The sequence below is a fragment of the Microtus oregoni genome, unplaced genomic scaffold, assembly GCF_018167655.1.
Source record: "Microtus oregoni isolate MIOR12 unplaced genomic scaffold, Mior012 000058F_ref0000040, whole genome shotgun sequence".
In the NCBI taxonomy this organism is placed as follows: Eukaryota; Metazoa; Chordata; class Mammalia; order Rodentia; family Cricetidae; genus Microtus; species Microtus oregoni.
Window position 1 is genome coordinate 6870584 of NW_024543834.1, and position 25073 is coordinate 6895656.

The 25073-nt window shown below is 46.1% G+C and overlaps 1 protein-coding gene across 1 annotated transcript in view; it reads left to right on the forward strand.

The window, feature by feature from the left end:
- Vsnl1 (visinin like 1) overlaps positions 1–25073 on the forward strand; it is a 112013-nt gene that overhangs the window by 76221 nt on the left and 10719 nt on the right. The gene's annotated exons all lie outside the window — the stretch shown is intronic.

A 25073-nucleotide genomic window follows, 5' to 3' on the forward strand; every position in this document is an offset into this window, starting at 1 on the left:
AAGGCTTACTGCTTCAAACTCATGGCTACCATTTTTCTTAAACATAAACATTTCTTCAACCCAGTCTAAGGAAGGGACACTCATGGTGTATGAGGTCCTTCTGTCTATGTGTTGCTTTTATTGGTTAATAAAGAACTGCTTTGAGCCTATGGCAGGGAAGAACAGAACTAGGCAGGGAAAGCTAGGCTGTATGCTGGAAAAAGATGGGTGGAGTCAGGAGAAGCCATGGATCCTCCACCTGTAAGCCACTGCCATTTGGCGATACAGTGATTAATAGAAATGGGATAAATTAATATGTAAGAGTTAGCCAAGGGAACATGAGCAAGGAAGTCAGGACCGCGAGGGGTGCACCCACCTACTGAGACAGTGGGGCTGATCTAATGGGAGCTCACCAAGGCCAGCTGGACTGGGACTGAAAAACATGGGATCAAACGGGACTCTGAACGTGCCGGTCAATGAGGGCTGACTGAGAAGCCAAAGACAATGGTACTGGGTTTTGATCCTACTGCATGTACTGGCTTTGTGGGAGCCTAGTCTGTTTGAATGCTCACCTAGACCTGGATGGAGGGGGGAGGACCTTGGACTTCCCACAGGGCAGGGAACCCTGACTACTCTTTGGACTGGAGATGGAGGGGGAGGGGAGTGGGGGGAGGGGGAAGGAAATGAGAGGAGGGGAGGAGGCAGAAATTTTTAATAAAAAAATAAATAATAAAAAAATAAAATAAAAATTTAAAAAAGAGTTAGCCAATAAGAAGCTAGAGCTAATGGGCCAAGCAGTGTTTTAAATAATATAGTTTCTGAGTGATTATTTGGGGGCTGAGTAACTAGGAACCAACAAGCAGCTTACTCTCTTCCTTCTACACACTCATGGCCTTTGATTGCTTTCATTTTGTCAGGAAAATTCTCCTGGTGCATCATAATAGGAAAGGAACGATATTAATAGAAATTAAGAAGTATGTTTTCAAACTCAAGAGAACATTTATGAGAAAATTCACCACAAATAACAAGAAAAATAGATTAGCATTTATTCATTTTACATGTCTAGATCTATGTCTAAGATCCTTGACACTTCTATATACTTTAAATAATCAGGAAACACTAGAAACCTTAATGCCTAAGAAGGAATAAAGTGTCAGGATGAAAACCTTGAGAAGTGAGAGTGGGGTTACATAAAGAAAACGCTACTGAAGACATAAAGAGGACTTGAGTATGGAGACTTGTTCCTAGAAAGCAACGGTAGATGTTGTAAAGACATCAACTATGTTCTAGTTTGGAAAGTCAAGTGTCAAGAACGAACTGTGCCCACCCACCCCTCCTGACTTTCAAGATGGAAGGGAAAGATCCACAAGCCAAGGAGTGGCAGCAAGCCTCCAGAAGTAAAAAAAAAAAGCAACAGAATGGATTCTCCTAGAGTCACCAGAAATGTGATGTTGCCGCACCATGACTGACACACTCAAAGGAACATGTCACTCTTCTGAGACTGCATCAGAGTAATACAATAAACAGCGCCCAGGTGTATCACCATTAAATGAAATCGTCTGGGTGACATGCCTGCTTGAGGGTGGGGGGATCCAAGTGATTGTTCTTCCTTCTAACTCCACGCAGCACCCACGTTACAATGAACTCCTCCATCCTGTGTCTTAACCACTCTGAGGGCAGCTTGACATGACTCCCTACATGCAGCTACTCTTAGTTACTGGTTATGAGCCCTACTCATTCAAAAGAAAAAAAAAAAAAAAACGATCCCTCTACCCCACTATTCGGAGTGTGTCTTCTCTCCGGAGCACAGTTCGATTGTCTGCTAGGAGGAGGCAGGGAGTGGGCGTGAGACCTCTCACTGATCCACTTCGGTTCCAGCTCCTCCCATTACTCCTACTGAGCTCTTTCACACATTGGGATGGAACAGATAAGGCAACCCAAGAAGCTCATCACTGAATGAAACAAGCCAGGAGGGATTTCCTCCATAACTTTTCTTCCAGTTCTATCAGCTCCTGTAGGTTAGCTACATCTTTTATGGGCTCCACCAATGAGAAGCAGGCTTATACTGGACTGGGACAGTACCTCAAAATCCTGGATGTTTCTTGGGAGTTCAGGTCTCACTAATACACCCTCACCCCTTAGCTACTGCATTGGCCACCTTGCAGACCAGCGCGTCAAAGCAGAAAACTACCAACTGGACCTTTGGGGCCTAGAAACATGAAAGGATGGTTAAAATGGGGAGCTACCTCTTCAGCACCCTCCACTGTTCCGTGTCCCTGTGTCTCTTCACCCATCAGAAACCCAGCGTCCACTATGCAACCTCCAATTAGGAAGTTCAAGGTCCATTCTCCTTTTGTGTAGGGGGCTGCCATTCTTGCGCAGTAGTACTTGGGTCCACCAGCGGGAATACTTACCCATCCCCACTCACCACACCTTGCCTGCTGTAGAGTAGAGAAGACTCTCAATGGACCAGAGAAAGGATTGTTGGATGCAGGACTTAGCATCCAAGCTGAGCTAGCATTTTTCCATGGATTCTTTCAGCACATGGTTGACCTCAATTGCCAGTGACTCTATGCAGCTAAAAATGCATGTGCTTAGCATTTCATCAGCTGTCAGCATCGGCCAAAGCTTCAGGACAGAAGAAGTCTCTCCCTGTCACTGACTAGAGCCCTCACTGGGAGAACCGCAAGAGTCACCAAGACTCCTGTGTTCATCCACAGGATGAAGAATCATGACATTCATTGTCAGCCTTACCTCCAAACTTTGCCAGGGCCTGCTTCAGAGACCGTACATAGAATCAGGCCTGGGAAAAATTTTAGAAACAGAAAGAAACTATTTTATCCAAGACTCCATTGTTTCTTAGTTTTCTCAGCAGCCCTAGATTCATTTCAACATTGTATCACAACAGCTCATAAGTGTCACCAGCTTCCAAATCACTGCGGGGAGTAAGGGGAAACTGGACAGGAGCACCTCAAGCACTCATGATACATTGACATGAAGACACGCCTCAAGTTTATGTTCAGTCCATCTGTCAATCAAGCATGTATCCTCTGTCTTGTTCTGGGTTTCGAGGTATAGTTTCTCCTCCTTGGTCATTCAGTGGAGCAAGGCCGACATGGACATTTCGTCATAAGAAAGGACAGGATAAGCACTGCATGAGGAACACAAGTGCTGGAGAGGGGGGTCCCAACCTGTGTGAACCAAAGCATAACGGCGAGTTATTGAGGGCAGTGGTTGCATTCTGTTCTCTCTGGATTCGCCTAACACGTGCCAGCTAACCAACATGCCCTAGGTTGATCCAGTATGAAAGACACGAAAATGTGGAGAACTATATGAAAGTAAATAATTAGTAAGTCTGGGTATAGGACTTGGAAAAGGGCACGAAATAGATGGGTACCCTATGTTGAAAGTCTATCAATATAACTCTAAAGCACTGTCTGGCCATCTATGTTGTTTCCTCTAGGGGAGAAAGGGCAAGGGAGTTAGCTATTAAGGGCAAAGAGCAGCATGATGAGATCTGTGTTTCAGGGAGGCCTGGGTCCTGAGTGACATTAAATAAGGCAGGACTGTGGGCATGTAGCTCTATCCCACAAGGACTGGTAGTCTGGGTGCTCATATATAGGTTGCAATGTGTTGGCATGTCTACCCCCATTTAAAATGGCAATAGAAAAGTTTAAAGTCCCCAGCCCCTCTGGCTAGCACCTGGGGAAATCTAACTGCTCGTCTACCATTTAGAGGAAAGAACTCAGACAGGCATGGGGTTCCAGCAGGCAGAATCCTGGCAGCAGTGGGGAAGTTAGTGTCCTTACTAATACGATGCTCTTCCAGGGTCTCAGCAGGGCTCAGAGACCAGCCCTCTCTGCAGTTGGCATTCAGATGAACACTGCATCTCCATCCTTTACCTGCTCTGCCTGCCTTGATCTGGTGCCCACACTCACTGCAGCTCAGCTCTTTTCTATTCCCAATCTCATAAGTCCTCACTTCAGCCAAACTGAAAGAATGTCAGTCTTTAATGCATGGGTTAGAGCAAGGTGAAATTCTGGACGACCAGCATTAGCTCAAACCACATGTGCCTCCATGTCTTCCCAGGGCCTCCTCTCACCTGGTCCCACTGCAGACCATCCAGCCTGAGGCTTGAGAGATAGTTCTGCCCTTTAGTGCAGCAGAAGAAGGCTGGCACCCTTCATCTCCTCAGGTTTCCAGGATCTAATTCAGTCTCTTGAGGTCCAGGGTGGTTCTGTTGAAAGTCTAGAGAGTAAACAGATTTGTGCCCCCCACCCACAGCCGTCAATCCTGGAACCCTAGTGATAAGACCCCACTGAGTCACCAAATCCTTCCCACAATCCTTAACGTTCTTCCCATGACACAAGGTGATGCTCTCTACCTCACAGTTGATAACAAGATGCAATGAGATTCCCTCCATGATACACTTAGCCTAGAACAAGAGTTCTCAACCTGTGGGTCGTGACCCCTTGAGGGTCAAATGACCCTTTCACAAAAGTTGCCTAAGACTATTTGCTATCAAGTATTTATACCACACCTCATAACAGTTCTGAGATTACAGTTATAAAGTAACAATTAATTTTGTGTGTGGGGGGGTCACCACAACTTGAGGGACAGTATTAAAGGGTTACAGCTTCAGGAAGGTTGAGAACCACTGTCCTAAAAGGTACACTGAGTCAGTGAGTAGCCTTCTCAGCTAGCCTACCAAATTCTAGACCAGAGCTACTGCTCCAGATTGCTTTAGGTAGATATCTATTTCTAAATCCTTTTCCATCACCCCCCTTCTGCATCCAGCAGGCTTGGCTCAGCTGGGAATGGCTCACCACTGCTGTGGGTCTGACCCTAAAGTGTCCTCTTGAGCCCCTCTGAAGACTCAGTGTCTCCTTTGTAGAACTAGAGATTTGTAACTCCACTAGAAGGAGGAATGCTGTGGATGCCCCAGAGCCGAGTCAACTGGGCAGGCATAAATCAACCAACAACGTCCCTTGTCCTTTGACAGGAAGAGCACTATTACAAAAATGTTAGCTTGCCCTCAGAGAATGGAGCAGCTCAAAGCAACCTCAGTCCGATACTCGTGGCTTTTACTTAGTTTGGTTGATTTGCCCATAGAATTATTTTCAAGTGCCTCTAAGAGAATATATTTTAGTAATAATCAAAAGAAGAGGGATTAAATTAAAGTTTGTGAAGATGGAAATCCTATAGCATTGACAGGGGAGTGGACCGGCAGTGAGAGGAAGGACAACCAGTTCAAGCATAGACTTCAGTGTGGAAGAGAAAGTGACACTTGGAGACAGAAGAAACTAACTCCATGAAACCCCATAACAGCGGTCTGGTCATTCAGTGCACGGATGAATGTGACTGGCCAAAGGCTAATGGAGAGAGAAGGGAGCAGAAACTCGAAGGAAATATAGAGCAATGTGCTGAATCTCAGGGACAAGCAGATGGCTGAGGAGCTAAGAGCATGGGCTGCTCTTCCAGAGGACTTGAGGACTACTTCTCTGTATCTACACTGGGGAGCTCACAATCCCCTGTGACTCTCTCTCCAGGGAATCCCACACTATCCAGCCTGCAAGGGTCACATACGTATACCCAGACACAGCACACACATGAACTTAAAAAGATAATTTACAAACAACAACAGAATGTGACACTAAAACCATGAGTCATTTAGAAAGACACTGGTGCATTTGCCTATATAACCAGAGGAGCCCAACTTTTTGACACCGTGGTATGCCATTGTCTACAAATGTATTTGTTGGGCTTCTGTGTTTATGAATATCCTGGGTCACATATGTTCCAGGGGCCACCAGTTGGACACACCCAAATCTAAACTTTTGTACAGCAAAACAAAGGAAGTTCCTTATGGTTTCCCAAAGGGTGCACAAAAGCTATTCGACCTTACTAGAAGTCAGAGAGATGCAGCACTGCTTATAGCATAGAGTAGCAGCGTCGTTCTCCAATCAGAGGCAAGATTAGGGAGATTGCTAACCTCTGGACTGTGCAGGATGCAGGATGAAGGAGCATCTTGATTAGCCATCAGATGGTCCCCTGACAATATGGTTCAAAAGTCAAGTGCTCTCGTTCCTTTGCCATTAATGTGTGCTGAGAAGATAACTAGATCGATTTTATAAATGGAAATATTTTACCGAGGTTTGGCGACAATGATATTTTCAACCCTTACTTGAGAGCGCACATGTAGCTGAGTAGGTTTGTCAAGTATGCATGAGGCCTGGGTTCTACCCTGCAAGTAAATAAATGAAGATAAATCTTATTAAGTAAATTATGTAACATTTATGTATGCACAGGAATATTAAACACTAGAAAGAAAATCACGTATTTAAAACCAGGGACATGAAGACTTCAACGACCTATCAGGAAATAAGAGGATGTAATTATAAATTGTAAACACACATGTAGGCAGGTTTCTGTGAGCTGGCGGATACACACATGCACACACAAACGACTAGAATGAGTTTATGGCTTTTTTTTTTCCCTCTTGGTATGATTCATTGCTCAATCCCTGAAGCCTGAAACAGCCTGAAACTTTATCAGTGGTCAATAAATACTTATCAAATCAATGGACGGGCATCTAGAAAATGTTCATTGCGAATGGAACTCTCTGTGAGCAATAGGCTTTTGGATAATTGTTCCTCAGTTGCTGTGTTTCCAATTTTGTTTTCATAAATGTGCTTTGTCTTTATAGTTGGGGGGAAATGCTAGCTGCACTGAAGGAAGCTGTGTTTTTAAAGTGTGTGCCACGCATGTCCTTTAGCAACACCCCAAATGAGCCATCCATCTTTCGGAAAGAGCTAGGAGAGAAGGAAACGCCGAGGTTGACCTTAGAAACACCTCTTGGTTTAATTTAATGGTGAGACTAAGAAAAGGATTGTGTGCTGGAGCTGGGGAAAGGCCACCTTCAGCTATTGAATCCCTCAGGAAATGTGCTCTGACGCATTGGTGACACATAAGGAAATCAGGTCTGAGCATTCTCTGAAGGGCATCACTGCAGGGCTGTGGGGGAGGGGTGCCTGACCATGGTGGACACTGGGTGCTGTCCTCACTGAGAGAGGACACCACTGGTACAGCAAAGGGTGAGAATGAAAGGAAAAGGCCTGCAGCGGGGTGGGAGGGCGGAGCTCAGAAGTTCCTGTCAAGGAGAGATGCTAAAGACCAGGAGGAACCATCAAGGAGTGGGGGTAGTGAGGTATGCAGCAGGATCAAGGTGGGCAGAACCCAGAAGGACTCCTTGTAATTGTGAAAAGTATAGGGTTACATGCTGAAACTGGGAAGATTCTCAAGGCCCAAGCTTGGGAGGCCTTGTGGAACAGGAACAGCAGAGTGGCTTTCCTTCTGTGGTTTGAGCAATGAGGGCACCCAAGAGCTCACAGGAAATAAGTTCAAATTTGCATATACTCTAGTTCATCCTGAGGGCACAGACCTGAAGCAGGCAAGCCTTTATGCTGGCTTCCCAGGCCTTTGCAAGAGACTAGGAGTCGAGGCAGCCACTCAGGACTCGGAGCTCCAAAGTAACTTCCATTTGGACTAGAATTCTGCTATCTTTATCTTGAAATTCTTCAGAATGTCTGAACGAAAGAGGCCTCCCATTTTCATTTTGTACAGGATCCCACAAATCTGGTGTGGGGTCTTGGCCAGAGCAGAGGCAGACTACCCTGGCAGTCCTCATAGAGAAAAATAGGTATGAGTTCCTTCCCTCTCTAACGTGTTCATTTAGAGGCCCTTTCAACACATCCTTCAACAGAAAGGCCGCAAGGCAAACATGCATGCAAATGGGTCCAGTCAGTAAGTTCACCGTGTCATGTGTCATAGGCTCCCTGACACCACCAGTTCTCTGGATCAACAAAGTAAGAAGATCCTCAGGTAGGAGCAGAGAAAGGGGCAGGATGGGTATTGGCAGCCGGGAATCTGAATACTGTGTAGAAAAGACCAGCTACCTCAGGGGCATGGCCTACAGATCAACTTCATACCCTCTATGTACCCAGTGTCGTTCATCACCTTTTCTCACAGACTCCCTCCAACCTGCATAGCCTCCTGCCCTCTCCCTAAGAGTCCTGCCTCAACTTCAAGAATTTCTTCCTGCTTCTGCTTGGTTGGCTCTGACTAACAGCTAGGCCTGAGTAGGAAGAAGCTCAGAATCCAGCCCAGCTCCACACACAACACACACACAAACACACACAACACACACACCAGACATATATAACCAAACATACACACACATACCACACACACATACACAACACACCATATACATACGACACACCACATACACAACACACACCATATATAGAATACACACAAGTCAGACGCATACAGTCCCACACAACACACCACACACACAACCACACAATGCACTATACACACAAACACACACCTACATTCACAGCAAACACATACACGCACCACACACACCTACACACACACAACCACACACACACACAACCATACACATACCTACACACACAACACACATACTTGGCTCTGGTCCCAGGAGGCACTTGAACTGCAGGAAAAGAAAGTACAGCCCTCAAGAGAAATGTTCAAAGATTGTAGAGTCTGAGCTCTGGTACTGTGCCAGAAATGTCAGAGGCATGCTGGGAATGATGCACCAGAGTAGAGCGCTTCACCAGAAGAAAGCCCTGGGCAACAGGGCAGCCAAAAGCAGACCTGATAACAGATAGTGGGAGAAATGGAGAACTGTAAATACCCATGATAGGATTCTGTTTGGCGAGATCTGGGTTTGGGTCACTGTCCGGTGACCCTCTAGCTTATTCCGGTTTTCAGTGCAGAATCTCAGAGACTGAGGTCAGAAGTCTGCACCATCGGGAACTCTCCGGCTGGTCTTCCGGCACTTGCATCTAAGCTCTGCCACTTACTGTGTGATCTTTACAAATACCTTTCCTAGCCTAAGCACTTCTAGTCTTCAGAGACATCACGAATTATGAAGTAGACTTTACAACCAGTATCCACATGCTAAAGGCAGGAGAACTGGGAATGGGTCGCTTTTTTTAGCATCTTTGTGTTTGGCATCTTACAAATGCTTTACATAAGCTATTGCATCAACTCTTCCAGCCACCGTCGGGAATAGACTTCTTCACACACCCAAAACGGAGGCTCAGAAGCACAGAGCTCTGTTCAGATAAATGCATCAGAGTTTGACACGACCCCTATAGCTCACTCATTGCTCTAAAACAATCGGTCCTGTCTTGGAGCAGGAAAAAGCATTACTGTGTCTCTCTCGAGGGAGCAGGAGTTGGGATTTACTGGAGTAACGTCTCAGGAAAGTTACATAAAGCCAGAGTAATTTCTGCACTCTCCCTGATACACAGCAACCAGGGATGAGGAAACAGAAAAAAAAATTTAGGGAAATGGAAGGTGTTACTCCGGCATACACAAAGATATCCCATGAGTGATGATGGGACCATGGATCCCACCAAGCCCAACACATAAGCAGAGGTCCTGACTTCTCACTGTCTGACTGACCTAGGAGCTCTGAGTGCTCCCAACATGGAGGGCAAGGTGCTTCAGCCGGCTCTCATAGACTCACAGCCTTCCTGCTTCACATGAAAACCCCAAATGCCTGTGGCATGATGGGCACGTGTTCCTGTTCATGTATGCTTTCATAGCCTGTGTTTCTAGGACACATTCCTTGGAATGTTAGTCCTCTAAGAAAGATTAAACAGTAGCTGATAGCTATGAATCTCACGAGGCTATTGAGCACCGGGAGTATTCAAAGACACCCTCCCCTACCCCATAAAATCTCATTAATAGTTTTCATGTTGATTCAGTGTTGAAATGACACTGGTACGATGGCTTTTGAATATAAAGGGTTAAATTAAATACATTTTTTAAAAATTTATTCTCTTGTACTTTTCCAGAGATAGTCACAGTCGGCCTTGTATCTGGAGAACGCTTTAGAAGTTAGGAAATATTTCCCTTCCGTTCTGAATGAGTCATTGAAAAGCTACACCTGACAGGGCGCCCCTCAGGCATTCTGCTCCAGTTTCCAGTTTGTAGGCAGAGAAACTGAGGCACTGAGTGAAGAAATTATTCTGGCGCTTGAGCGACATCCCCACTCTGCCACTAACACCAAGCTCATCCCTTCGCCACCCTTAGGCTCGCCTCCGCCTCTGGTGGCTCTCAAGCATCACAGGGCCTGCCCTCCCCTGAGGGAAGGCCTGGAGATCTCTCCTAGGAGAGGCATCTTTATTCATGAACCTGCTGGAGGGAGCCCTGGGAGGCTGTGGGAGGCTGCTCTCTGCTTTCCCTGCAGACTCAGAGATAAATATGGAACTGTGAGGAGAGTTTCCCTGCTGAGAGTCAGGACAGCCAACAATAAACAAGGATGGGTAGCAGGGAGACTCCTCTGGCCGAGCCCAGCCCCCCTCCAGCCTGTTCCCCTTCAAGCAGGTTGTGTCACTGGGCAGCTATAGGCTGGGCTTCATTCAGTTCTAACACTGCCTGCTTTGTATCCCCAGTAAGGCACGTGCCAGCCTCAGCCTCCTCCACTACCTGCCCCTTTCAGGGTGCCTCTCTGACTGTCCAGTGTGTCTAAGCTTCCTGATTCAGACCCTGAAGAGCCCAAGAAGTCCTCAGAGCTCCAGTGGGATCTGAGGCTGCAGGTGCTGTGATGCCTTCAATATGAAGAACCCAGATCCTTGAGAGTTTGCATTTTCCCAAGACTCCAAGAGATGAACCTATCCAGGGTAGTTTAAGAAGCCCAGCTCTACTCAGGCCAGTTAGAGCCAGTCATGGAGTGGGGTTTATCCTGTACCCACTGCAACAGGTGTCTGGCATAATGTGGGATCCAAAGTCTAACCACAGGCAGAGACCTTTATGCAGTACTTCCCTAGGTGCGGCCCACATAACACTCCCTATAAACACATACACATACTTAATGCACACACAAGTGCACACATTGCACACATGCATTCTCAAACAATAAATGCATCCATATAGGCACACACATACACACAGGCACACACATTCACAATAAGTACATACAAGTATTCACATACAAACACACACATACAACACGTATTTATGCACATACCCAAATATGCAATCACACAGGCACATGCACATACAAGTATACACACATACGTATGTATATACATAAGCATGTGCACATATGCACCTGGTTCTTCTTAAATAAGTAAGCCAATAGCCCTGGGTTTTTGCCAGAGGCCACAGGCACTAAGCAGTGTCTGAGCATTTTGACTGATCTGAGAACAGTCAGCACTGCTGAGCCCCTGGCTGTCTAGGTCTCACTACCATGGATGCAGATGGCCCATAATGACAGAAAGGAGAATCCTCGCTTGTTCACATCTGTGTTTCCATTTTAGCTTGATGAGAAGTGTGGAATGTCTAACCCTCGGTCTATACCACTTGGATTCAGATCCTGCACTAACTAGGTATGTGACCATCAGCAAGACACACAATAGCTTAGTGCCTCTACTTACCCGTGTAATGGCATTGCGGTGGTTCCTAGCCCACATCCCAAGATGGACAGAGGATCATATGCATAAGTAAATACTGGAAATGTGCTTAAACAATGCCTGGCTTGCCGTGCTATGAAGAAAATTAAATCAGTGCTTTTTGTCAGATACAATATCAAAATTGATCATTTACATTTATCATTTATCCTAATGATACAGGTTTATCATTCCAGGGGTTGGCAGGGGTGCTAAGGCTCAGAGAATAAACTCCCTTCTCTGTGTAAGAAGCACAGACAGACAGATAGCTAAGCTCTTTGCCCAACATCAGTCAGTCAGGACGTGACCCAGCCTGCCTCTTCTCCACTGGGCCTTGCTTCTCATCACCACACTCTGCAGGATGTTTGACAGCAGACAAAGTCCCCAATATGGCACTGGAATACACATGCCCACCAGATTGCCCACTTGCCCTTTGTCAAGGGGTGTAAGAGGAGACTTGCCATGATGCCCCTGGCACACACTCCAGAGTCGCCCCAGGCACCAATAGCTAATCCCTGGCTTGGTACCTCTGTACCACTGAGTTAAGAATTGATGCAGTTTTTCTAGCATTATTCCCCAGAAGAGATCTGGCAAAGATCAAGGAGGACAGTACTACACAAGGACGGTCTTTCCTGCAACATATTCTGAGGGTACCTAGGTCTGTCTTGGATTTGTCTATGTGATGACAAGCAGATAGGAAGCAAGATCTCCGAAGTCCTGCTGTAGCCATCCTATTAAGTTCCTTGTGTTTGTGCGCATGAATTGTAAAGGCTGCATGGGTTGACTTTAATTTCAGCTTTTCTAGAAATCCTTGTCCCTGACTAACCTTCCGTTAACCCCTCTCAAAAATCTGGTTATTTTAAACTGACTTTCTCCTAAACATAGCCTCTGGGTCTAGAACCATATAAAAAGAAAGCCAGGAGATTCCCCAGTGAGCCCCTGGGAATATCTGGACTCGCTGGTCTCCTCGAGACCACTGGTAGGGAGGAGTATGTGGCTCAAGCTACCCTAAAGACAAGAACTTGAACGCCTCAGAATTGTTCCTCTTGCCACTCCCATGCCTCAGCCGGATCACTGATACTGACCAGATCTGGCTAACCTGGGTCTGCCTGGATTTGGCTGATGGGCCAGCATAATTCCTACATGTGCTGCCAGGGAACCCCCGTAGCCCTAGTATTGGCCAGTGGAGTTCACCTTGTGACACTAAGTAAGTTTGTGGTTCTGCATGTACCTTCCCAGCCATGTGAGATCTGGACCTGGACTTTTTTTCTTCATGTTTTTCTGCATATATTTAGCACCTAGTACAGTGGTTCTCAACCTACCCAATAGTGCAATCCTTCAATACAGTTCCTCATATTGTAGTGACCCCTGCAACCATAACATTATTTTCATTGCTACTTCATAACAGCAATCTTGCTACTGTTATGTGTTGTAATATAAATACCTGGTATGCAGATAATCTTAGGTGACCCCTGTGAAACGGTCATCTGACCCCAAAGGAGTCAGGACACACAGGTTGAGAACCACTGACCTAGCATATAGTGGGCATCCATGGGATGATAACCATTTGTTCTTCACTCCTATATTTTCTCCATAAAAGAATGAAACAAGGCTGGGATGTAGTTAAGTTCAGTATCCAGCGCCACACAAATAGGACTTGCAAGCCCATACCTATAGTCTCAGGACTGGGGAACTAAAGGTAAAAAGATTGACAGTTCAAGGTCATCATCAGCTCCATGTCAAATTGGAAGTTATCATGAGACTCATGATATTCTCCCTTTAAAAAGAAAAACAGCAGGGTGGTAGTGGTGCATGCCTTTATCCCAGCACTCGGAAGGCAGAGGCAGGTGGATCTCTGTGAGTTCGAGGCCAGCCTGGTCTACAGAGTGAATTCCGGGACAGCCTGAGCTACACAGAGAAACTTGTCTTGAAAAATAAAAAAACAACAACAAAAAAGAAATAGAAAAGAAAGAAGAAAAATGAAAAAAGGAGAGAGGAAAGGGGGAGGAAGAGAAGAAGGAAAAAAGGAAGGAAGGAAGGAAGGAAGATGGATGAATGAACAAAACATGATTCCCTTCATATTCTTGGCACATATATGGAGTACAGGCTTCCACAGACATAAAGTAATAATAGTAGTAATAATAACAGTATCTTTCATCTGCTGACCAAGCAAATGCTATGAAGAACTCAGCACATCATCTGCTCAATCCACTAGCTCTTTACAAATGGAAGGGCTGGTACCCATCCCAGGCATTCTGACTCAGTGTATCCTTGCATCAGCCTAGCCCTATGGCTAGTTCACCCTCAACCCACCTCCTCATCCATAGGAAGAGACTAAGGCTTTGAAAGGGATTACAAACCTTTGGGTCAAAGTCCTACATCTAGTAAAGTGCACAATTGAGATCCAATCCCTAATCCCTGGTCCCCAAAAGCTTGTACCTACCACTGTGGCATCCTACCCTCACTGTGTGCCTGTGTGCATATATGTGTGTGTGTGTGTGTGTGTGTGTGTGTGTGTGTGTGTACACTGTGCATATACATATGTTCTTGTGTGGAAATGCATGTATAAGGAGTGTGCCTGTGGGTACACATGTACTGAGATTAGAGGTCAGTCTCCAGTGCCATCCCCTGGTCTTTTCATATTGATTTTGTTGTTGTTGTTTATTTGTTTGGATGGGGAGCTGTAGGGTGTTTGAAACAAATTCTCTTATGTAGCCTGAAACTCATCAACTAGTCTAAACTAGCTAGCTAGCCAGTGAACCCCAAGGACTCACCTGCCTTCACATTCCCAGGCCTTAGATTAACACATGACATGAAGCCTGGCTGTTTTTCTTACATAGGTTTTGAAGTTCAAATTCAGGTCCTCTTGCTTACATGGCCATCGCTTGACCAACTGAGCTTTCTCCCTAGCACCCCATCCTCACTTCTATACGTGATGGGGTCTCTTGATCTCTCTTTCTGCTATCAAACCTGATCCTGCACCTCACTAGCAGAGGTGACACTATGTAGAATATGTATAATCTGAAACCTGAAGACAGGGCAACAATGGTGGGCAGGCTTTAGAGGAGCACGCTAGAGCAGGACGATCCCTTCCCCCGAGAAAACAGAGGACATAGGTATATTCTTGCAACAGGACTGAACATCTTCATTTATCACAACCATTCAAATTTTATGACTGGAACTTCCATACCATGGACTGTCTTTGCTACCACCAATCCTGTAGAAGAGTTCTGTCCCCACCTAGATCACAAAGTTGGTGACCTAGTGTGTAGGGTTCTGAGAGGTAGGCAGGCTGGGCAGTCTGCTCAGCATCCCTGTGACACTGTGCAATGAGTTGGGTATGGGATACAATGAGAATCCATCTTAAATAAAACACTTTGTCTCGAGAGGTCAGGGAGAAAACAAATAATCAGGTGGAATCTACCATGTCCCCGACTTGAGAACAGTGGAAGAGAGAGTCAGACGAGTCGTCTCAGCCCACCTTTCCCTGTGACAGCCACTTTTCCACCAGCACCGTCAAGGATGCTCACAGACTGCTTAGCTCCAAAAATCAGTTAGCTTTAAGAGCAACAAAACAACCTCCTTTATAATACACCAGATTGGCTCTAAGTGGAAATGCATGACAGTTTCCAGGCTGTGATTGATTATTGACCTCCTCTATCGGTATCAAATGAGAACAAGTTGGTGGGTCATGATTATCATCAAGTAAAGTTAGAGGAATCCCCTGTCCCTAATCAAGATGCCATTGACCCAATTTACACAGAAAATTGTGTATTGAATAGGAGGAAAGAGAATTGATTAGGTCCATATAGCCAAGAGTACACTTCAGGATCCCTAATACTTCCTAAAGGACAGAGACAGAGATAAGACAACAGAGAAAGACAGAGATACAAATACAGAGATAAGATAGCAACAGAGAGACAAAGATAGGGAGATACAAAAACACAGATTTACTTTGGAATACAGGAATACAGTATAGATTTATGGATACATAGACTTAGATATGAGCACTGGGATAGATAAAGAGAGAGAGAGAGAGAGAGAGAGAGAGAGGGGGGATAAATGGATAGACCGACAGATAGATACATACATACTTACACACATATTCACTTTCAAAGTTTGATCATGGGGTAATAAGTGCTATTTATTTATTTGGGGGCTTGTTTAGAAGGGACTGTTGTCTGTTTAAGACACTATCTCACAGCTCAGGTTGGCCTTGAATTTTCAATTGCCCTGCCTCAGTTTCTAGAGTTCTGCAGTTGCAAGCACACACCACTACATGCACTACCTATCCATCTGCATGCCTCTCTATCTACCTGTTTATTTTATATTTTACTCAGAATCAGAAAAATAAATAAAACATCCTAACTAAAGGGTGTCCTGGAGCTTCTTTGATTTAGCCTTCAGTTTACATCCATAGTAACAGAAGCCTTAGAGGTCATCCACACCCTGAGTCTCTGTCACTTCAGTCCTGTAGCTTTTCTTCTACAACAAGACACCCTATATGGCACCTACACAATGCACCAGACTCTACTCTGAGACGAAGTGAAGAAACTATAAAGATCAAAATACCAGACTTTCCTTACTGTTAAGGTGATTTTGGCGGTTCCCAATGTGAGGATTCTAAAGGCTGCTGTGGGGGGTGGAGGTCGAGGGGGACCTGGAAGTGAACATGTCTGGGTGTCTAGCCAATCAATCTCCCTGGTGCTCTCAACCATCCCGCTTAGGCCATGAAATATTATGTACTCTGACCCAAGCACCAAATGCCACCTCTCTAGAAACTTAATTCAGCTTCGGTTTTCTTCTCAAAGCTCAATGTCATTTGCAAGAACCATAAATAAGCATGATTTGCGATGACGTCACAATGCTGGAGAGGCACAACTATGAGGCATGGGTGCTGTTATAGACAGGAAGGAGATGGGGCAGCTCTGAGTCCTGAGTGACCTGTTGGGAAGGAGGGAAAGGGTGAGCATTTCCCCCAGTCACCTTCCTGAAAACTCAGTGCTTGGGACACAGCCAGTGGCTGCATCTACCCCTACTGAGTTTCCTCAGCAGGAGGGCAGACGTTGGCACTCCTTCATATACTCCAGCATTTTTTCTCTTTAACCTCCCTCTACCCAGGCAGAGCTCCCATGAGTATCTATTGAATGGACACATGAACAGGAAACTGGTTTTGGATTCGCTATCTCTAATTAAGGGGAGCTCTCTCTCTCTCTCTCTCTCTCTCTCTCTCTCTCTCTCTCTCCCCCCCCCTTCTCATCCGTGATAAGAGTGCTCATGCTGAGCTGAAATGATTCATCCCCATGAGTCATCCACTAAAGTAGTAATGACAATGAGACTTGCAGCCAAAAGCAAATGCTAAGCCTCCCTCCGCACAATTGACTTCAGGACCCTTCAGAACACACTTCTCCCCTTGGACTGACCATTGGGTGGGGCTGCAAAAGGCGCCACCTGTTGGAGCAGGTTTGCTATGCTCTTGTTTACACATTCAACAGATGTTTATTCAACACCTACTGTGTACCTGGCCTAGTACCAGGCACCAGAGATTAAAGTGGTGGCATCCCCTGCTCTATTCAGGTCACCGATGACCTAAGTCAGCAGTCCTGTGGGCAACTGCACGACTCTAGTAACTGTCATCAAAGATGTGAATGCAACAGGTTGATCTGACCCAAGAACTGAAAAACAAGCGTGAGGTGGGTGGACAATGTAAGGAATATTTCTTAAGATGAGCCTCTCTGCCCATGCAAATAATTCCAATCAGACCAAATCAGACCAAATAAAAGATGCACATGTTTAATGCAGTACTCCTAGATGGCACCAGGAAAGCATGGCAAGGGGAAGAGAGAGAAGGGGAGACCAGGCATAACCCGGAGACCACGTATTCATTCTCTGGGGGTCAGCCTAAATCGCCTGTGGGAGTGACCCTGACCCTCCCTGGGGAGGGGTCACCACTTGGCAGGTTTTCTTGACCCTTCCCGGGGAGGTGGAGTTTGGACTGAGGCATCTCTCAGGGGAGGGGCTTCCAAAGATGGATGCTGAGGGCTAGGATAGACAGAGGGTTAAAAGAGGAGCATTAAATCAAAACAACTTTGAGATATCATCTTACACCTGTCAGAATGACTAAAGTCAAAAACACCAAGGATAGCCTTTGCTGGAGAGGCTGTGGAGGAAGGGGTACCCTCATCCATTGCTGGTGGGAATGCAATCTTGTGCAACCACTATGGAAGTCAGTGTTTCGGTTTCTCAGGAAATTCGGGATCAACCTACCCCTGGACCCAGCAATACCACTCTTGGGAATATACCCAAGAGATGCCCTATCATATGACAAAAGCATTTGTTCAGCTATGTTCATAGAAGTATTATTTGTAATAGCCAGAACCTGGAAACAACCTAGATGCCCTTCAATGGAAGAATGGATGAAGAAAGTATGGAATATATACACACTAGAGTACTACGCTGCCATAAAAAACAATGACTTCTCAAATTTTGCGTGCAAATGGATGGAAATAGAAAACACTATCCTGAGTGAGGTATCCCAGACCCAAAAAGATGAACATGGGATGTACTCACTCATAATTGGTTTCTAGCCATAAATAAGGGTCACAGAGTCTACAATAGGTGAATCTAAAGAAGCTAAGTAAGAAGGTGAACCCAAGGAAAAACATATAGTTATCCTCTTGGCTAAGGGAAGTAGACAAAATTGCTGGGGAGAAAATTGGGATCTTGGGGGTGGGGTGGGATGGGGGTAAGAGGAGATGGGGAGAGAAAAATTAGAAGGGAAGGAGGGGGGGCCTTGGGGAAACAGGAGGATTGGGATAAAGGAAGGTTGGACAGGGGAGCACGGAACCACAATTCTTAGTTAGGGAGCCACCTTAGGGTTGGCAAGAGACCTGACCCTAGAGGGGCTTTCAGGCGCCCAAGCAGAGGTCCCCAGTTAGTTCCTTGGGCAGCTGAGGATAGGGAACCTGAAATGACCCTATCCTAGAGCAATAATGACGAATATCTTGCATATCACCATAGAACCTTCATCTGGTGATGGATGGAGATAGAGACAGAGACCCACACTGGAGCACTGGGACTGAGCTCCCAAGGTCCCAATGAGGAGCAGAAGGAGGGAGAACATGAGCAAAGAAGTCGGGACCACGAGGGGTGCACCCACCCACTGAGACAGTGGAGCTGATCTATTGGGAGCTCACCAAGGCCAGCTGGACTGTGACTGAAAAAGCATGGGATAAAACTGGACTCTCTGAACATGGCGAACAATGAGGGCTGATGAAACGCAAAGGACAATGGCACGGGGTTTTGATCCTGCTTAATGTGCTGGCTTTGTGGGAGCATAGCCAGTTTGGATGTTCACCTTCCTAGATATGGACGGAGGGGGGAGGACGTAGAACTTACCACAGGGCAGAAAACCCTGACTGCTCTTTGGACTGGAGAAAGAGGGGGAGAGGAGTGGGGGGAGGGGGAGAAGGGTGGGAGGAGGGGGAGGGAAATGGGAGGCTGGGAGGAGGTGGAAACTTGTTTTTTTTTTCTCCTTTTCTCAATAATAAAAAAAAAAAAAAAGAGGAGCATTTCCAACCATGGCAGCAGCAGGATATGCTCCACACACCGTAGGGCTACAGCCAGAGGGCACAGCAAGAGCCTGGAGGGGTTAACAGAAAGCTCAGGAACAGAGACCTTGAAACTGGACAGAATTGTGCCAACAGCAGTTGGAGTTCTGGAAGAATTCCTGCTTCCTCTGGAGTTATGGGGAGATTGGACTGGAGACTAGGGAGTGGATAAACAGGAGTCAAGAGCTAACAAGGTACCATGTGAGTGGAATTAACAGGGCAGTCAAGGCATTGGGGTCACATCCAGGGTTAGACCTCATGGGACTGAAAAGCTGGTGGCCAAAACCAAGTACCATGTTGACCTTAAGGACACTTGTCAGCCAGAAACCTAGCACAGGTACACTTTAGTCTGTTATGACATCGCTTCTCCTTCCAGGCATAACATGCCCATCCTGTTGTCATCTTGGAGTAAAGATGCCCTGGGCCTGGCAGAGATGGAAGTAACCAGACTAGCTAGCACATGATGGCTGGGTCTACGGTAGTGGCGATGAAGTTGTATATACACCACAAAAGAAGAAAGGGTCACATGACCCTCCGTTGGGATTCCAGCTGTCACTCATTCCTCTCCTCCATCCATAAGCTGCAACATATTAGGATGTATAAAGGAAATAGAAAGCTGACTGCCAGTGAGACTCCATGCTGCAGCTTCTCTGAGGTCATCGTCCACAACGGTATGAGACTTTGCAGTTGTGTGGTTGATTAGGGGTCATCCATATTCTGTGAGTGACCTTTTCCCCCTGCTGGATAAACACATAGGTTTAGCAAGTCCAATTTTGGTTTGTTGTGGGTTTTCTATCTGGGGTATGTACATACATATATACATATACTTCTCCTTTAGGCTGACTTACAGAATCCCATTCTGTGATCTGAGGACTGGAGGCAGGTAACCGGCAGAGTTCTGAGAGCCCATCCTCCATGGGGCCCTTGGTGTCACACCCTCCTGCCACAGCACACAGCACATCAGTAGGTTGGGACAAGGCCTAACTAAAGGTCCAACTTGGGCAGCGCCTCCCATTTTCAGGTCAACTGAGGGGTTCAAGGAAAATTGACATGTCTCGTTACAGAGAAGCAAGAGGACATTTGCCAAAAGGGGAGACCCTCCTGAGATGATCACCCCTGCCCTCCCCTGCCCCAACCCTCAGCCGCCTACCCCCACACATGTGCCAATGCTCTCTAAGTGTCACATGACTTCTAGATTGGTGAGATATATTCCACCAGCAACTAGGAGCAGAGGAGCGCTGAGTGAGGGGCAGAGAAGGACAGTAGCCTGTATGGATGGCTTGGTACTCTGAGATTATGTCTGTACCCACACCGGGTGGTCTGGAGGAAAGGGGGCCGATGACATGACTTCTGGCAGGCACAGAGAGGCTGGGTGGGCCTCAGCATCTCTTAGAGGAAATGGACATTTCAGTCCTCACTCACTGGATAGACGCTGCAAAGAAACACAGGGACAGCCCCCTGTCTCAGAAAAAGCTCCTCTGTGGAGCTAACTGATCCTGTTTCTACCAGAGGGAGAAGCAAAGAGCACAGGCACATCCCAGGGTCTTTAGCTTTTCCTGAGTCTGAGTCTGAGTCTTCTCAGGGTAGGGGTGTGAAATTCAGTCAGGGACTTGAGAAACTCGTGTGGTACTTAAACTCTAGGCCATGCAGAAGAGCAAAGGATCATAAGCAGCCTGGTGATAGTCTGGGAGGAAGTGGCCACACATCTTCCTAAAGTTCAAACTCATAACGTTTATTACCTTCGTCTGTGAATTTATGGACAATTTGTTATACATGGTGTTTAGACTTATTTATGAAGTGGTTTAATTAATATCCTGTCTTCTTACTTTTCTATTACTGAGATGCAACACCATGAGCAAAGCAATTTATGGAAGAGTTTAGTGAGGGTTCGAGTTTCAGAGGCTAGTCCATGACTATTGTTGGGGGGCCAGGGCAGCAGGCAGGTAGGCATGGCGCTGAAGCAGTAGCTGAGAGCTACTACTTCTCGATCCACAAGCACCAGGCCGAGAGAGCAACTGGACATAGCGTGGGCTTTAGAAATCTCAAGTGACCTACATCTGCCAACAAGACCACACCTCCTAATCCTTCCCCCAAATAGTTCCACCAACTAGGGACCAAGCATTCCAATATATTAACCTTTAGGGACCATTCTCATTCAAACCGCCTTAAAGTCTTCCACTGTCATTAATGCCTTCTGTGTTTTTTTTTTATTCTGTTTGTGTTACCAACATGTAACACAAAATTGACACATAGTTGCTACTCCTGACAGGGTTTTCTTTTTTTCTGTTTTTGAGACATGACTTCTCTGTGTATCTTTGGCTGCACTGAAACTCACTCTGTAGACCAGGCTGGCCTCAAACACACAGAGATCTGCCTGCCTCTGCCTCCCGAGAGCTGGGATGAAAAGTGTGTGCCCCCACACTGGGCATGATTTTTTTTTTAATTAAAGAATGAACCAGTCTTTAGCATAACCCTTGCTTGCATTTTCACCGTTTCTCAGAAGCGCATAGATGCCACCAGCAGGTGGCAATGAGCACAGGAGAGAATTTCAGGCTTTGGGGATGATGGAAGCTAGGAATTATATAACAATTCAACAAATCTGGATTTCTGTTTATTTCCTCCACCAATTCCTGACTGAGAGAATCACAAGGTGTGGCCGGCGTGGCTGGATGGATATCAGTTCAAATCCCGCTCTTTACAGCCTAGTTCTTAAACAAGCTCCACAATCTTTCAAGCTTTGGCTGTGTATCCATAAAATGAAAAAAAAAAAATTGGGGGTGGGGGTTTGAGACAGGGTTTCTCTGTGTAGCCCTGGCAGTCCTAGGACATGCTCTGGCCTCGAACTCATGGATATCTGCCTGTCTCTGCCTCCCAAAAGCTGGGACTAAAGGTGTGTACCACCACTGCCTGACTTTAAAATGAAATGGATAAGGGCAGGTTTTATTATAAGGATTAAACAAATGAGGTAAAACTAGTATCTTATACAGACAAAGGTATAATCTCAATGTTCATTTTTAAAGCCAGTGTGGTGTTGCATGCCTGTATTTCTAGCACTTTGTAGATGGGAACAGACGGATTCAGTGTTCAAGGCCAGCCTAGGTTACAGGGGAACTCTACCTTAAAATAGTAATAAAAAAAAATTCACTGCCTACAAAAATTACTTCCATATCAATAATTATCACAGGAGTTGAGGCAAAATAGATGGAGAAGGAGAAAAGCCAAGAAGACTATGAGTGGGGAAATGGCAGTATTCTCAGGCTCTGTTCTCGAGAAAAGGAAGTTTTGAGTTTGTGACCCTGATTTCCCTCTTGAAGAAACTAAAGAGAACAGGGCTCCGTTTTTCCATGATGACCTATCTAAGGTTATGTCAGGCCATCAAAAGGAAAGACGCTCTCCAATCAGAAAATCTCAGAACACAGCAGAAGGAGTTTTCAGAGGAAATCATCACTCCAGATACGTGACGGCTCTCAAGCGCTCACCGGCTTCTTCCCCAGTAAACGCGAAACCACGTGTAACTTTCATAGTCCAAAATCTGTGATCGATTTCTCTCTCAAGAATTTCCAGTTCTAAATTAATTTTTAATATGCTGACCTACAGTGCCCAGCTATTTTTAGACAAAGCTGTCTGCTACCCTTTACCTTAAAGTATGCTGAGAGACATAGAATGTGGGGATATCACACTTCCAAAAGACTCCTGGAAAGAAGAAATGTGCCCAGTGCTCTCTGGTGACAAACCACCTAAGGAGGCACCAGGGAATCTTCGAAGGATGGGCTCTGCCCTAATCCAGGGTCCAATCTCCTGCACCAGCTCTACCTACAGGCAGAGGAGCACATTAACAACATCCGCCTAGAAAAGGACATCCTCCACTGGCGCCCATGACGCCCAAAGAGCAAACATGTATGTTGAGATGTGTCAGGGATGAATTTGGTCCTTCCTGCATTCAGAACCTGGCTTCCAGTCCTCACATTCCAGCCCCTCAGTAGCTAGAGGGGCAGGGATGAATGAGAAAAAGAATCCTTCTGAGCAGACCAAGAGGAAGAAAGCACTTCCTGCAGACCACGCCCCCCTCCCAAGGTCCCCTGGGCTCTGCTGACTCTTCCCAGTTAAAAAGACCATTGCAGACACCAACTGACTCCTGCTATGACTATGTTGTCCAGAAGCACCAGGGCTTCAAGCTGTTGGTTTCTGCCTCCTTAGCCCCCAGAATGGTGCTCAAAGAAATCCTTGGAATTTTGTCGAAGTACTGAAAAGGGGAAGTTGAGAGAGATGCTCAGGGATCTAGGAGACAGGAAACAAATGAGCAACGCTGGTCTTCAGAACCATATAAAGATAAGTTTGATGGCCAGGAATGGTGTTCTCTGTTCGTAAACCCAGCACTTGAGAGGCAGGAGCAGGTGGGTTCAAGACCAACCTGTTTTGAGTGAGTATCAGGCCAGCCAGGTTTGTAGAGTGAGACTGTTTCCAAAAAAAAAAGGGGTGTGTGGGGGGTGATGGGGACTGGTGAAAAAATTAAGTAGTTATGAAATTTTTAGTCTGAGATAATAAAAAAAAAGAAACAATTGCCCTTGTTTTAAGTCTCTGCATGCTGGGGCGATTTTGGCTGCACAATAACAGATGTGGGAACCAATGTGGAGAAGTAACATCTACTAGAACAGCAGTTCTCAACCTTCCTAAGGCTGCGACCCTGTAATACAGATGTTCCTGTGGTGGTGACCCCCAACCATAAAATTATCTTTGTTGCTACATCATAACTGCAATTTGCTACAGTTATGTTCCGATGTAATGTAAATATCTGATATTTCCAATAGTCTTAGACAACCCCTATTAATGGGTCAGGCAACTCCCAAAGGGGTCGTAATACACAGATTGACAGCTGCTATACTAGCCACAGCCTGCAGTGGCCTCCGCTGCTCCTGTTATTCGATGTCTTTTCTAGGTCACACATGTTGAGTCCTAATATGGAAAGGCCTGTTTTATTTCTTTGGCAAATTTTCTTTTTACCGTTTTAAAGTGAATCATTTTATTATTGGTTGACATGTGCTGTGTGTGATGTATGATGTGTGTGTGAGTGTCACAGATGACATAGCATGCAAGTGGAGGCTGGGACATTTTGGGGGAGTCAGTTCTGTTCCCCCTCCCCCCAGTGGCACTCAAACTCAAGTAACTTTGCCTGCTGAGCCATCTCAAGGGACCTGGAGGGAACTCGCCTGCTTTCCAATGTGCTTCTGAGTGCAGAGAGACATGGCTGGGCAGGGAGGAGGAGAACCCAGCCGACTAGCTTTACCAGCAGCCCCATTAACAATGACTCCAAGGAGAGATGAGTATTGGTTGACCACAAGCAAAACTTAGGGCAGGAACAAGAGCGAGCAACCGTGGTCCTCTGCCACTGTCTGCCACTGATTCCTACTTAGGACATCTTCATCCAGAAAAGCAGGCATGCCTTCCATGCAGGCTTTGGACAGAGCAGTTTGTTTTGTTTCTTTTTGGGGTCTTAAGATATGTGTGGTGGTCAGTGCTCAGAGCTGCCTGCTGTTTGTGACAGGCCCAGTACCCTGTCTTGGGGGCAGCAGGACCACTGTGAATTGACACTAGAGGTCTCCGCCTCCCATAGACATCCCCCCTCCTGTCCAGTCTCTGTCACCCACACAGCCTGTTGCCTGCCGGCTCTGTGAAGAGAGCCCTTTATGTCTCTCACAATAGGCCCTAGTCATGTTCTATTTTTAATGGATTTTAAATGTCTGTTCTGCAAAGGAAAAGTCCCTGGGGAAAAAAAAAAGACTGGAATCTCACCCAGGGAGGTGACACAGTGTGTCCTGGCACCAGAGAAAGAGGCAGAAAACTGGTCCCTGCAGGTCCCTGCCTCCTGTGGTGTGGTGAACCTGGTGGAACTGGAAGTTTGTGTTGCACCACCCAGGTGGCCTGCTGCCTGCCTCCGTCCTGTCCCTGAAGGAGAGTGAGGAAAGGAGCTACAAAAAAAGGAAGGTCCTGACTA